This window comes from Varanus komodoensis, unplaced genomic scaffold (genome assembly GCF_004798865.1).
Source record: "Varanus komodoensis strain SLA01 unplaced genomic scaffold, ASM479886v1 scaffold89, whole genome shotgun sequence".
NCBI lineage: Eukaryota > Metazoa > Chordata > Lepidosauria > Squamata > Varanidae > Varanus > Varanus komodoensis.
In genome coordinates, this window is record NW_025336587.1 from 2144019 (window position 1) to 2157297 (window position 13279).

The window sequence follows — 13279 nt, forward strand, 5'->3', positions numbered from 1 at the left end:
GAAAGCTTACAACTTCTGGGATTGTTTAGGTTAGAAAAAGGTCAGGGGATAAAGGTGTTCAAAGTAGGCCTGATGTAGAGAAACCAAAATACAAGCCCCAGTGTGGTCCCATGAAGCTGATGGATGGGAGATGCTGCACAGGGAGAAGAAATTCCTGTTCCCCAGTACACAGCTGACCTAGGGAATTTGCTGCCACAGGGAGTGATGGCCACCAATTTGGATGGCTTTAAAAGAGGACACATTCTCCTAGTCCTCATGACTCTAGGCTACCTCTGTTATCAGAGGCACTCTGACTGTGTATGCCCCATATTGCTGGGGAATATGGGTGTAAGGGTGCTGTTAGAGCTCCCAGGCACTTCTGTATGTTATTCCTCGTAGCAACCTGAAGGCTGGAAGGCCGTCCAGAAATTCTCCTGGCCATTGCACCTTAGGCAAGTTTGCTACGCATTACCAGATGAACCTTAATAACTTCATTATCGTCTTTCTCATGCACAATAAAAACACCATTTACACACCTGGGCCTCTTTCCACCATAACTCTCAACAATTGTTTTAAGCATGATCCCTCCAGCAAGCATTTACAAAGAAAGTTACCTTCTATCCACTTGCCGTGTATGTCCAGATAGCTTGCTTTTGTTTACCTTGACTAACAGAGGGTGCTGGTGGTTTTATGCAGAACCTTTTCCCAGCTCAGCCACGCCTTTGATCTTTGTGACTCTCCTCATGCAAAGCAGCTGTGCTTAAGTAGATTTATGGATTCTCAGACTGAAAGCATGAACGGAAAGTCCCCGGTTCAATCTCTGCACAGTTCCAGTTATAATAGTCATTTCCTTATGGTATGTTTAGTCCACCATTTCTCTAGACCCTGCAGGGCAGCCTTCTGCATTCTCTCCTTGTTCCTGCCATGCTTCAAGGGGAGCTGCTCCAAGAGACAATTGCATCTCTGTGAGGGTTCTGTGGCTGAGCAAATGTGAGCTTCTTGACAACGGTGTGCTTTTGCCATGTCAATACACAATTTTGCATAGCTTCCTGGTGCTATACGCAGGCACCCAGGGCTGGGTACCTATGATAAAGATGCCATTGTCTTAAAGCATATTGGCAGAAGTCTCTTTGGTGGTTTTATTTCTATATTTATTTGTCTGTTAATGCAACACTAGACATGCAGTTTCCTGTTGCCCGCTGGTACAAAGAAAAAATGAACCATGCCTTCTCCTTTTGTTGCAGAGAACTCCAAAGAGTAGAGCAGAGAAACAAAGATGCAAAGGACATACACCTGGAGCACCCTAATTCTCATTCCAGTTTGGATTGAATTGTACTAAATCAGTCCCTTCACTTAAAGACATTTCTGAGTGATGACCTGATGACCTGAACGTAAGTTTACTTTTCTGGGGATTCCTGGCAGGTTTTCATGAGGTACCAGAAACCCAGAAGGGTGACTTTGTGGAGGTAAGGAATGCCAGAGACACAGAGCATAGAAACAGAGCGAGTCAGAAGGGGTCTCCTGGGCCATCTAGTCTGACCCCCGGCACCAGCTGGCTCCGCTCATGACATGCCCACTATGTGCGTGTCCAACCTGTCCTTGAACACCCGCACCGATGGGGCCTCATCGACCTCCCACGGAAGCCCATTCCACACCCTCAGGATCCCGACTGTCAGGAAGTGCTTCCTGGCATCCAAATTGAACCTTGGTTTCCTGATCTTTGCTCCATTGTAGCGCATCCTGCCTTCCTCTGCAGGGGAGAACAGGTCTCTGCCCACCTCCGTGGGACACCCCCTCACATACCTGTATGTCGCCAACAGCTCCCCTCAGAGTCTCCTCTTCTCCAGGCTGAAGAGACCCAGTTCCCAGTATTTGGATTCAGAGACCAAATACTGTGAGGCCCAAGAGCTGTTCTGAGTCATGATAGATCAAAATGCCAATATCTGAGGCTTCTGATGAGAAGCAACTGAACTTTCCATCTTGTGTTGAAGCCATCCTTCATGTGTAATACTTACACCCAAACATCCGCTCTGGCTTTCAGTGTGAACATCAAAGATTTCTGAACCTATTTTGGAGATTGGGTTTGTCATCATGGACAGATCCTTTGAAATTTGGACAGCTCTATCCCTCTTAGAGGAGGCTGGTGGCTTGGATGTCTCTGCAGGGCTCCTTGCCCATGGTGGCTTTTCTTTTGAGCTTTAAAGGAGCTTCTCATGATGCTCCATGGAGGTGAACCTATTTGGGGAAAGAGTGTTTTCTATCTGAAGTAGCATTTTATGGTTTTAACTGTTGTGAACCACTGAATAGGGGTTATTTTCTGAACATATTATAATCTGATTTACCTTAAGAAGTTTCCTGTTATCTTTTTCTCCTATCTTCCATTAGTTCTTCTCTAAGATAGAACGAGTGAGAACATACAATTCCTTAAATAATCTTTGGCCAAGATGCGGGGGGATTCTGGATGGAGACCCAGAAGTGTGAGCTGTTTTTTCAACATGTCTTCAAGTTTCCCATCATTAGAAATGAAACTGGCCCATTTCTATTTCTTTCTCAAATAGAAATAGCTCACTTCCTTTTTTTGGCTTTTATTTGCCCTCTTCTTCCTCTTCTAAGACAGCTGACTTTGTGCTTTCACATAACAAGATAATCTTCTGGCAGTTGCGACATTGCTGTGTGGCTGCATCTGTTCAAATTATGACTTGCATCACACCTTGAAGTTCGTGCAAAATAGAACATCACTTTCGTTCACAAGACCCTGCCTCATTCAAAACTCCCAATTTAAGTGCAAACATGTGTACACATCCTGCAGGTTTGTAAGCTTTTGAACATTTGTCTTGTTCTCCATTCCTACTTCAATTTGTGCAAATGTTCCAATTTATGCAAAATCCCTTTGTAGACTTTTTGGCCTTGCTGTAGTCTTTGAAGGAAATCTGCACAAGTTTAGGGAGATTTGCACTAATTTGGTGAGTCTTGCGCAAATTTTGAGAGATTTCAGAAGACTTTCTCAGTTGAAAAATGCTTGCAAATATCTTCTATAAGCAACATAAGATGGCATTTGGGGAGTCCTAGAGATCTTTAACTCTATGTCTGAACTCCAGTCCCAGTGCGTATCTTTAAAATGTTTAGAGAATTATGTGGGCACTCTCACAAAATGGTTGCCAGAGGAGGCTCACCCATTCACAAAATGGCTTCCATGGTTAAATGCAAAATGCATGCACCAGAAGGCAAAGTGGTGCAGATAAATAAAAAGCTGTCCCCCAAAAAACCAAAGTAAAGAGCAGAAATGGGATTCAAGCTTCAAAGCACAAAACCAACCTTTTGAACCCCCAGTTTTCTTCTTGCATACCTATTTCATAGAAAACAAACTGATGAGGCTCAGAGATAATTCTCTTGACCAAGAAACTAAGAACAAGGCAGATGTGGGGTGGTCTGGACCCCAAAACTCAATTTTGACCCCACAAAGTATAACAAGAAGCATTTCCCAAGCAACAGATCTGGGTTGCTTGGAGAAACTCACACACAATCACCCCAACACACATAAGGACACACAAGTGCTTGTGCACAAAACCAGGGAAAACACGCACCATGCCAAACCAAGCAAACCAGTAGCTGATGGACACCAAAAGAAAAAAGAAAACTGGGAGCAGCTGTGTTTGGATAACAGGAGCAACACACAAGCGTTGAGTATGGGTTGACGGTTGACTCCTGGGCTGTCGTTGAAATATGGGCATTTGTGCTGTCTTAACCAAGGTGCAGTAGAAAACCCCACAAACAACCCAACAACAAGCCATGGGTTGTGTGAGTCCACAAAGACCATGCAATTTGGGAAAACTGGTCCCCTGTGGAATCCATGGGTCAAATTCACAGTAACCCAAACTCACTTGAGGTCACTGTAGATTTCTTTGACTTGTCTCCCAACTGAAGGAAGTGAAAAGGTTGGTCCTTTGGGGCAATTGTTCTCACAGACTGCTGGCTACCTCCTAGACAATTTGGAATTGGAAAATTATACAAATTGCAGTGAAATTGCGGGGCGGGGGTGGCTAGGTGAAGATTCTGAGATGCAGGAGGAAGAGGAAGTGACTATCTCAGGGCCAGGTGCTTTGCCAAGCCAGGTGGTCTGTGGGAACTATCCTGATGTACAGCCAGTGGGAGGAGTCTCTGAGGATGAGGAATTCTCAGACACAGGCTGCCCCCTCCTGCCCACTCTCAATCCCATGGGAAAGCATCAGCAGAAGCCCACTTGAATAGCAGTTCATGGAGAGGAGGTGTGCTCTCCTTCAGAAAGCCCCTCCTGAGGTTATGGGGCCCAGGCACGTTCATAAGGAGGAGAGTCCCTGGACGTGAAAACTAGACTGGGTTCAACAAACCGCTCTGTGCATGCTCAGAGATTGATTCTGGGAGGTTTGTACTTGGGAACAATACAAGGAAAATGCTCTGTGGCTTTTGTCTGCTCGAAGGAGGAACTTTGATCACATCTTTCTGAAAGTTTTACCTAAATTGCATTTGGCCACTGACACGGACATCCCATGATCAAGATTACGGAATGTGCTTTTTCCTCCTTATGCTGACTGGACAGTGTGTTGGAATACCACCAGTTCCTAAAAAGCAATTCCTGAGAACTCAGTTTCCTCCATGTTCTGGAAGGTCATTCAGTCTTTAACATACGAGCTATTCTGAGAATTCCTGTCTCTGTGTAGCTCAGGAAGGCCCAGCTGGAGGCCATTTCAGTTGGGCTTCAGGCCTGGTCTTGGAATAGAAATGACTTTGGTCACCAAAAGTTATCCATCAGTACTGGAGCCCCAAACCTTTCACCTGGACCCCTAAATCTCTGGAAGACCATCCTCTGCTGTCCATGGGGGACAGCAGAGACTCTCTGTTGCAGCTCCTCCGCCCCCCCCCCCCCCGAGGAAGTGGTTTTGACTCCTACACACACACTGAATCATTGTGCTTGAGCTTCTTCTGCAGTCTAGCCCCTGCTCTCCTCAGCCCATCCATCTTCTTGAAGCTGCCAGTAAACAAGTAGGGTTATGATGAAGCTTTGCAGCATCTGTCCCTCTACCTTTCACAGACTTCTTCTCATACTTGGCCCTGCCTTAGAAATTGAGCAGAGCTGAGAGGAAGCCTACAGACATTCACCGAATGAAGGCTGCACAACCTGGGACCTTCTTTCATGACACACGCAGCAGCACGAGCGAAAGCTGCAGCACTGGGTGTGGAAGAAGAAATGTTACTTGTGGGTGGTAGTGTGGGTCTCAGTTTCAGGCAAGTGCTGCATGAATGCTGAATGCGCCTGCCAAAGCTCAAACTCATCCCTTAAGTTACATGCTGAACAACTGGGAGACTAGAGGGAAGGAAGCTGCTTCAGTAAAGCAAACAGTTTTGTTTCTCACAGCAAAGCAGACCTTCTCTATAGAATAGAATGGGGGAAGACAGCTTCAAGGCAGTATCTCAGATGCTCTTTCAAGCTGAACTTTTACAGATGCCAGAATAGATCCAGCACCAGGGGTTGCTTCCTTAATGTTTACACTGAAATCCAGTCTGCATAGTTACTAGTCTCTGCATGAGCCCTTGGAGAACTCCACAAAACCCTCCAGGCTTCTGGATGCTGCAAGAGTTCACTCCACTCCCTGTCAAACATGATAACAGAAGGACGACATCTGGGGGAAGTTTATCTGTGTGCTGTGTGAAGAGGGGTCTCCTGTGGTCAGGCCTGAATCTCCCACCAGCCAGTTTTGTGGGATGATCCCTGGAGTTCTGGTTTTATGAGAGTAGGAAAAAATCTCTCTCCCCCCACATTCCCTGCACCGTGCATAATTCTGTACCCCTCCTCACCAGCAAAGCCCTTTTTAAATGGTGAGATTCACTCCAAATAAGAGAGAGACACTCTTGGGAGTTGGTTATTTTGCCCAGATGCAGGTTACTCGGCCTATTTGAGGAGAGGGGGGCTCCAGTAGGTCACAGTTTGGGGTGCTCTTGAGCTCTGCGTAGGCTGGGCTGATAGGTCAGCAGCCCCCCACCCTGCTCAGGGAGGGCCCAGCTAAGTTATCCCTGCTCTGCTTACTTCTTGACTGATTCCGGCCATGCATTATGTGGGCTGCCTTTGAAAATGATGCAGAAGCTTTGCTGGGTCCAAAACAGGGCAGGGACTGGCCAACGCAGTCATGATAGGCCAGGAGTTTTCCCTCTGCACTGGGTCTGGTGCCCAGCCTGATTTATCAGCTGGTATGAACTTTCAAAGCCATGAATTGCTTGGGCCAGTGACCTGAAGGGTCACCTCCTCCTATATTTAACTGCCCAGACCCTAAGACCATCATGTACAGAGACTAAGTTTGGTCCTAAAGACTGTGAATTATAATTTCCTTTCCATGGTCACCAGCTGCTCATCCTCCTCTTTCTCTTCCTCCTCCTCCTCCTCCTCCGGGCTTCCACTTGCCTGCTTGTTCAGCCCATGGTCTGGGACGGAGCCTGAGGCAGAAGAACCAGCTGATTCTGATGGGACAGACTAGCAGCTCCAGAGGATGCCCCTCAGCAGACCCCAACCTTGGCTTGGGCCTCTGGCAGGTGCCCAACCATGCTGGCCCTTGGGAGCCTGTCCTGCTACTGGATGCAAGCTGACAAGTGGCAGGTAGGAACAAATGACATGCACGTGGTAGGCATGTCACGAGTGGAGCCAGAGGAAGCCGGGGGTCAGACTAGATGGCCCAGGAGGCCCCTTTTGACTCGCTCCGTTTGTATGGTTCTAATGCACCTGTGGCCACCTTGCACCACTCGATGACTCCAGTCATGCTCCGACACAGGACAAAAAGGCCATCTGGCGTGGGATGGGGGTGCTCAGGCTTCCCAAGAGACGGGGAGAAAAATGCAAAGCGACGTCCAAAGAGGCGATTTCCGCCCGCTGGCTGATTAGCAGCAGGAGGCACCGAAATCACCCGAGCGGACTTTGAAGGAAGGTTAAGAGGTGCAAGGAAGAGTTGGCCCAGCAGGGGTCGCTGTCTCGCCATCCTTGCTTCGAACGGGCTTCTGTTTTTCCGGAAGGTTTGATTTGGAGGCTGATCGCGGGGCCGCGCTGGCTGGAGCGGAGGGGAACTCTTGTCCAGAGCACCCAGAGGAAACGCTTCTGCAAAAGCAAGGCTGGAGCAGCAGGTGCCGCTGCACTGCACACGGAAGCAGCACAATCATCCAAGGAAAACGAGGCCAGGGTTGAAATCTTTGCTTATAGGTAATACGAAGCAGCAAAGAATTACGGCTCTCATAGCAGAGGGGTGGTGTCTCCCCTTTAAAGATGCTATGCATGGCTGAACTTTATACGATGGGGCTCAGGACCATGGATCACCCCTGAAAAGTTCAGATAGAAACCTGGACTAGAAAAGTACCCCCCACACATGGGAAAGCACCTGGAGTAGAAAAGCACCCCCCTTCCAACACACACACACCCTTTGCTGCTGTCTGCTAAACTGTGGGAAAGTATCTCTGTTTTCTGACTCTGAGAAGATTTCCCTTAGGAAATTCCGCCCAGGTTGGTCCCAATTCTGCAGTCTTTCACTCCCTCACACTTCTCCTAGAAGACATTAGTGACTGAAGAAAAGAGAAATTGCTGGTATTATGATTCAGTGCTCTAAACTTCCAGAGGAATCTCCTCTTCCCATGTCAGTACCTAAGAAAACCTCTGCTAGGTCAGCTGCTGGGGTCCATCTGGTCCCACCTTCTCTTGCCACAGGAGCCCACCCACAAGCAGGAGAGCACCCTCCTGCCCATTTTCCCCAGCAACTGGTGTGCACAGGTGTACTGCCTCTGATCCTGGAGCCATGAGGACTAGTAGGCCAGTTAGCTTCCTCCTCTTTGAATTTGTCCAATGTCCTTTTAAAGATATCCAAATTGTTTTCCAGCTCTCCATTGCGCAGAAGTGAATTTTATAGTGGTGGCCCCATTTCTGTGGAATTTCTGCCTCTGGGGTTCATTCTGAAAAGAAAGAGAAACAAATTCAAGTCATCAAGACCAAATTCTATATCCATGCAGCCCATTTGTGTGAATTTAATCATACAATTGTCTGTACGGACTCCCCACCCCATCCCCGCTCCTCCCGCAGAGATTATTTTAGCCGACAGTTTTGGAACCTCAAGGTCGTGGTTTGAAAAAAGGCAGGTTGCGGTCTGGCAGGCAAAACCACAGAAAGAGCATGGAAGAAGCAGCAGGTGATGTGCTGAATGCGAACAGAACACCAGCTGACCATGAGGTTTTAAGGGCCTCCTTGGAATTGAGGCTTCCCTTTTAGGAACTCTCAGCCTGCAGCTGTGCTGAGAAAGGCCAGTGTACGAATGACTCACACCTGTGAGGTTGTGGTTTGCTAAGGGGGCTGGCGAAGTGGGCAAGTGGATGCAGCCTGCTGGAAAAGGTGGGCACAGTGTAGTGTGTCAAGAGTTTTCTGGCCCCCTTGCTTTGCACGAAATAGGTTTGGTGCTCAGGATCTCTGGCTGGGGCTGGGGAAGCCCCCTGAGAAACCACCTTGAGGCTGACCAAGGGTGCGGAAGCTGGTTCTCCAGGAAGCCCCAGACAAGCCCCCACAGTTCCGATGTTCTGCCGAAAACCCATCCCTGCACACGGCCCTTCCCTGAAGTGCTCAGCTATCTGCAATGTACTGCTATTCTCATTCTCATTATTTTGTTGCTAATTATTTGCCTTGCATTGTTTTTAATGCTATATTTATTGTATTTATGTGATTGCATTTGAAGTTTGTCACCTCAGTGCCTTTGTACAAGTAATATATACATTCGAATAGCAATGGCCACAACACTAATAATTAAAAGAATCATTTCATTTCATTTCTGTACCACCTCTGGATTGTGAGTGATACGAAGGAACAGGCACAGATGCTAAATGACTATTTTGTCTCTGTGTTCTCCCCAAAGCAGGACGGGGGATATCCGCATAGGAGATTAGATGAGACCGGGGACCTAGGGGCACAGATTAGAGTCACCCCTGCTTGAGGTCGAGGGGCTTCTCAGGGCATTGGACATTACAAAGGCGCCAGGCCCTGACGGGTTACACCTGAGAGAACTTAGAGAGTTGGCAGGGGTTCTCTCATGCCCTCTGGCCTCCATTTTTGAGGCCTTGTGAGAACGGGTGAAGTTCCAGAGGACTGGAGGGTGGTGTCAGTGGTCCCAAATCTTCAAAAAGGGTAGTAGAAGGGACATGGGGAATTACAGACCTGTTAGCCTTATGTCCATTGTAGGAAAAACAATGGAAAGGCTCATAATGCAGAGAGATCTAGTGATGCTACATAGGGAAGGGAGGCTGACGGCCACACAACACGGCTTCCGCAAAAACAGGCCCTGCCAGACAAACCTTGTGGGATTCTATGACAAGGTTTCGAGGTGGCTGGATGGAGGGGATGCAGTGGGTGTAGTATACCTGGATTTCAGCAAGGCCTTTGACAAAGTGCCCCATGATATCTTGGTGGAGAAACTGAGGAGTTTTGGGATACACCAAAGCACTCTCCGGTGGATTAGGGCATGGCTGACAGACCGAAAGCAGAGGGTGACCGTTAGTGGGGAATCATCGGGATGGTGGCCAGTGACAAGCAGGGTCCCCCTAGGCTCTGTCCTGGGGCCGATCCTGTTTAATCTTCCTAAATTACATGGAAGAAGGGGTGAAAAGTCTCTGATCAAATTCGCAGATGATACTAAAATGGGGGTAGTGGCCACAACTGAGGAGCAGGTACTCCAGATCCTTCTGGATCTGGACAGACTATGGAAGTGGCAGGAGACAACAGGATGGCATTCAATGTGGAGAATGCAAGGTCTTGCACTTGGGGCACTGGAATGGGTGCCATAAGTACAGCTTAGAGGACAAGTGGCTGGAGAGCAGCGCTTGTGAAAGGGACCTCTGGGTGCTGGTTGACTGCAGGCTGAACATGAGCCAGCCGTGTGATGCAGTGGTCAAGAGGGTGAACACCACCCTTGGTTGCACAGCCAGAAGTGTGGCTTCTAGATCGAGAGGGGTATTACTACCACTCTATACGACTCTGGTGCGCCCGCAACTGGAGTATTGTGCTCAGTTTTGGGCCCCTCATTACAGAAAGGCTACAGCCAGGTTGGAGTCAGTGCAGCGTAGGGCCACAAGGTTGGTGGCCGGTTTGCAGGGGATGGGGTATGAGGCGAGACTGAGGGAACTGGGTCTCTTCAGCCTGGAGAAGAGGAGACTCAGAGGGGATCTGTTGGCGACATACAGGTATGTGAGGGGGTGTCACATGGAGGTGGGGAGAGACCAGTTCTCCCCTGCAGAGGAAGGCAGGATGTGCTCCAGCGGAACAAAGCTCAGGGATCCAAGGTTCAATTTGGATGCCAGGAAGTACTTCCTGACAGTCAGGACCTCGAGGGTGTGCAATGGGCTTCCCCGGGAGGTGGTTGAGGCCCCATTGGTGAGGGTGTTCAAGGATAGGCTGGACGTCCACACGGTGGGCATGTCGTGAGTGGAGCCGGCTGGAGCTGGGAGTCAGACTAGATGGGCTGGGAGACCCCTTCTGACTTGCTCTGTTTCGATGTTTCATGTTTTTGACAAAATGCTTCCTTTGCCTGGCCCCAAACACTTTCTTGCGAACAAAATTCCTGGAGTGTTTCCCAGATTTTGAATGCTTTTCATTCCCATTTTAGCAGGCAGAATTGCCTCCATTGAAGCCTGATTACTGAGCAAAAGGAGACAATCTTAGGGACACTGGAGTTTCCTGAAAGCTGCAGCTTTTGCTCCGGAATTCGTTCCAAGGCTAGCTGTGAGACTGAATTTGGCATGTGCATTTCCTCTGTCCAGCTGATAAATGAGAACGATTGTTGTTGTTGTGGGTCCAAGGCTGGTGGTTTGGGGCATTCCAAGGGGCAGGGAGGGTAAGAGAGAGTCCCGGCCATCACCTGTATGGTCCAGGTTGTATCTCAGCCTCCTCTCCATCTGCTTAAATCAGCTGAAATGGGCCATCTAAAGTTGGCCTGCTCTCCAGGCTCCTTCAGCCCTTAGTAAAATGTCTGGAATGCCCCAGATTTAGAGGGTCACAGGATTGCACTCCCCAAATTTTAAAATGCAATCTAGTGATATGGAGTATTTCTGGTCATTGTGCCTCATGATTTTCAGCCTATGTTCCCAACCTCCTTTGGAATCTAGCCTTTTCTTCAGCTGTGATACAGAGATTCCTTACCCCTGGGGTACCCTCTCCTAGGCTAGATGGCCTGATTCAGTCTAAGGTAGTCTCCCCATGCTTTAGACCAATATTTAGTCATGAGGACTAGAATCTTCCCTGCAGGGCCATAACTTGGGCTTTGTGAACAAAATGTTGCTCACTCAGTAAGGATGCCGATGGGATTTTTGCTTTGTTTTGATGTGTTGCTAAAACCTTACTGGGGTGCAAGCAGGGATTGGCTATGAGCCGAGTCCTTACCAAAGAAGGAGGAAAGTGTGGGTTTTGGTGGAAGCTGCCTCCCCGCTTCCCGCTGGGGACAGGTCACTTGATTTTTAACTTGAATCAATTCTCTTGTATCATGTCAGAAAATACCACTGAGCCGGTCTTGCGTTCAGCCGCCCAGGTCATGTTGCATCCATCAGCTACAAGGGAGTCAAGATGCTTACAGCCCCCTAAAAAGGGAGCTTCTTTGGTTAAGCTGGAAGAGTCACACAAAAGAGCCATCTCGCTCTGGCCAGCAGAGGTGGGTGGCTCTAGCAGCCTTCAAAATATCTCAGCAAGCTACTCTCGAACCGAAACCTCTAACACCGTCTTGCCTTGTCCGCACAGCCTCAGAGGATCTGCTGGACTCCCTGATCCGATCCCACCAATCTTCACCTGCTGCGGCCTTCCCCTTCTCATCAAGTCCCACATCTTCTGGAGGTGGATCGACAGGGTAGCTAGGCTTCACCCCTTATTTTTACTGGGAAACAAAGAGTATCCCCATCTTGTAACAGGTGCAGAACTTGGCATGGTCCCTCTTGAATTTTATCCTGTTGTTTTCAGCCCAGTGCTCCAGCCTAGCAAGATCACCTTGAATCTTCTTTCTGTCTTCCATGGCATTTGCCGTCACACCCAGTTCTGTGTCCCCTGCAAACCAAGTCGTCATCCATGCCATTAATTAAAATGCTAAGGAGCACTGGGCCCAGGTCCGAAACGTCTGGTACCCTCTTGTTCTCTCTCCCTGGTCTGAGAGGGTGCCATTGATGAGCAGTCTTTGAGTCTGTGGCCAGCTGCGGATCCACCTGATCAGTGTTCCATCTCCAAGCCTGCTGATCACCATATAATGGGGCACTTGGGTCAATTCCTTTGAATCGATAGTTTGTTGGCTGGAGCCGGCATGGCACAATGCCCTGCCTCCATCTTTAGAAACCTGAGACCCTCCCCACACGCCGAAGGATGAAAATCAGCACATGAGGAACAGAAAATGTCCCCGGGAAATTCCTTACAAAGTGCACCCCTCTTACGGTTCAACTCAGACTCCCTGGACATGCACCCCCAGGCTGAATTTAAGCCAATCGTGGTACAAAACATTCAAATACACAGAGAACGGTGCTGATTTTTTAATTGGCTTGTTTAATACCATGGATGCATGTTTTAACAGCATTTGGTTTTAGGGCATTTTAGGAGAAAGGCTGACCTTTAAACTGTGCTAGGAACTATGGGAGAGGGAGCGGGTGAGGGAGGAGGAGAACATGGTGGAGGTGGCAGAGGAGGAGGAGGCAGTGAAGGATACGCAGCTTGTTGCTCCAGTGTTGCCTTTAAGCAGGGATGGTTACCAAACAGGGTTACCAATTGTGGCTCTTGCACTTTCTCACATGGTGGGCAAGCTTGCAGAATCTGCGACTCCACAGTTATTGTGGTCCCCTCGTGCCAGGCGCATATAGCCCGCCTCGCCCCACGTGTCGGACCAGCTGTGAGGGAGAATGAGCAGAGAGAGGGTGAGCGTGTGAGCGAGGGGGCGACGAGTCCAGCTGGGAGTGGGCGCTGGTGCTCCGCCTTTCGCTGGGCGGCCAGCAGAGACCCTGGAGGGCTGGAGCTGGGCAGGGGGCTCTGCGCAGAGGAGGGGTGGCGCGATGCCGACGGGTGAGGCCTCCGCCCAGTCGGGACGCCATCTTGCCTTTATGGCACAGGTCCATGCGGGTAGCGCCATGCATCATTTCAGGAAAAGAGCACGAAGAGGGGGAACCAGCACAACTGACGGGAAAAACCTTCTAGTAAGGATTCCAACATTTTTAAGGGGCCCTCAAGTGTCCGACAGGGAGGAGCGGAGGAAGATGCGTGTTTGAGGACGGGGGACAGGAAGAAGGAAGTGAA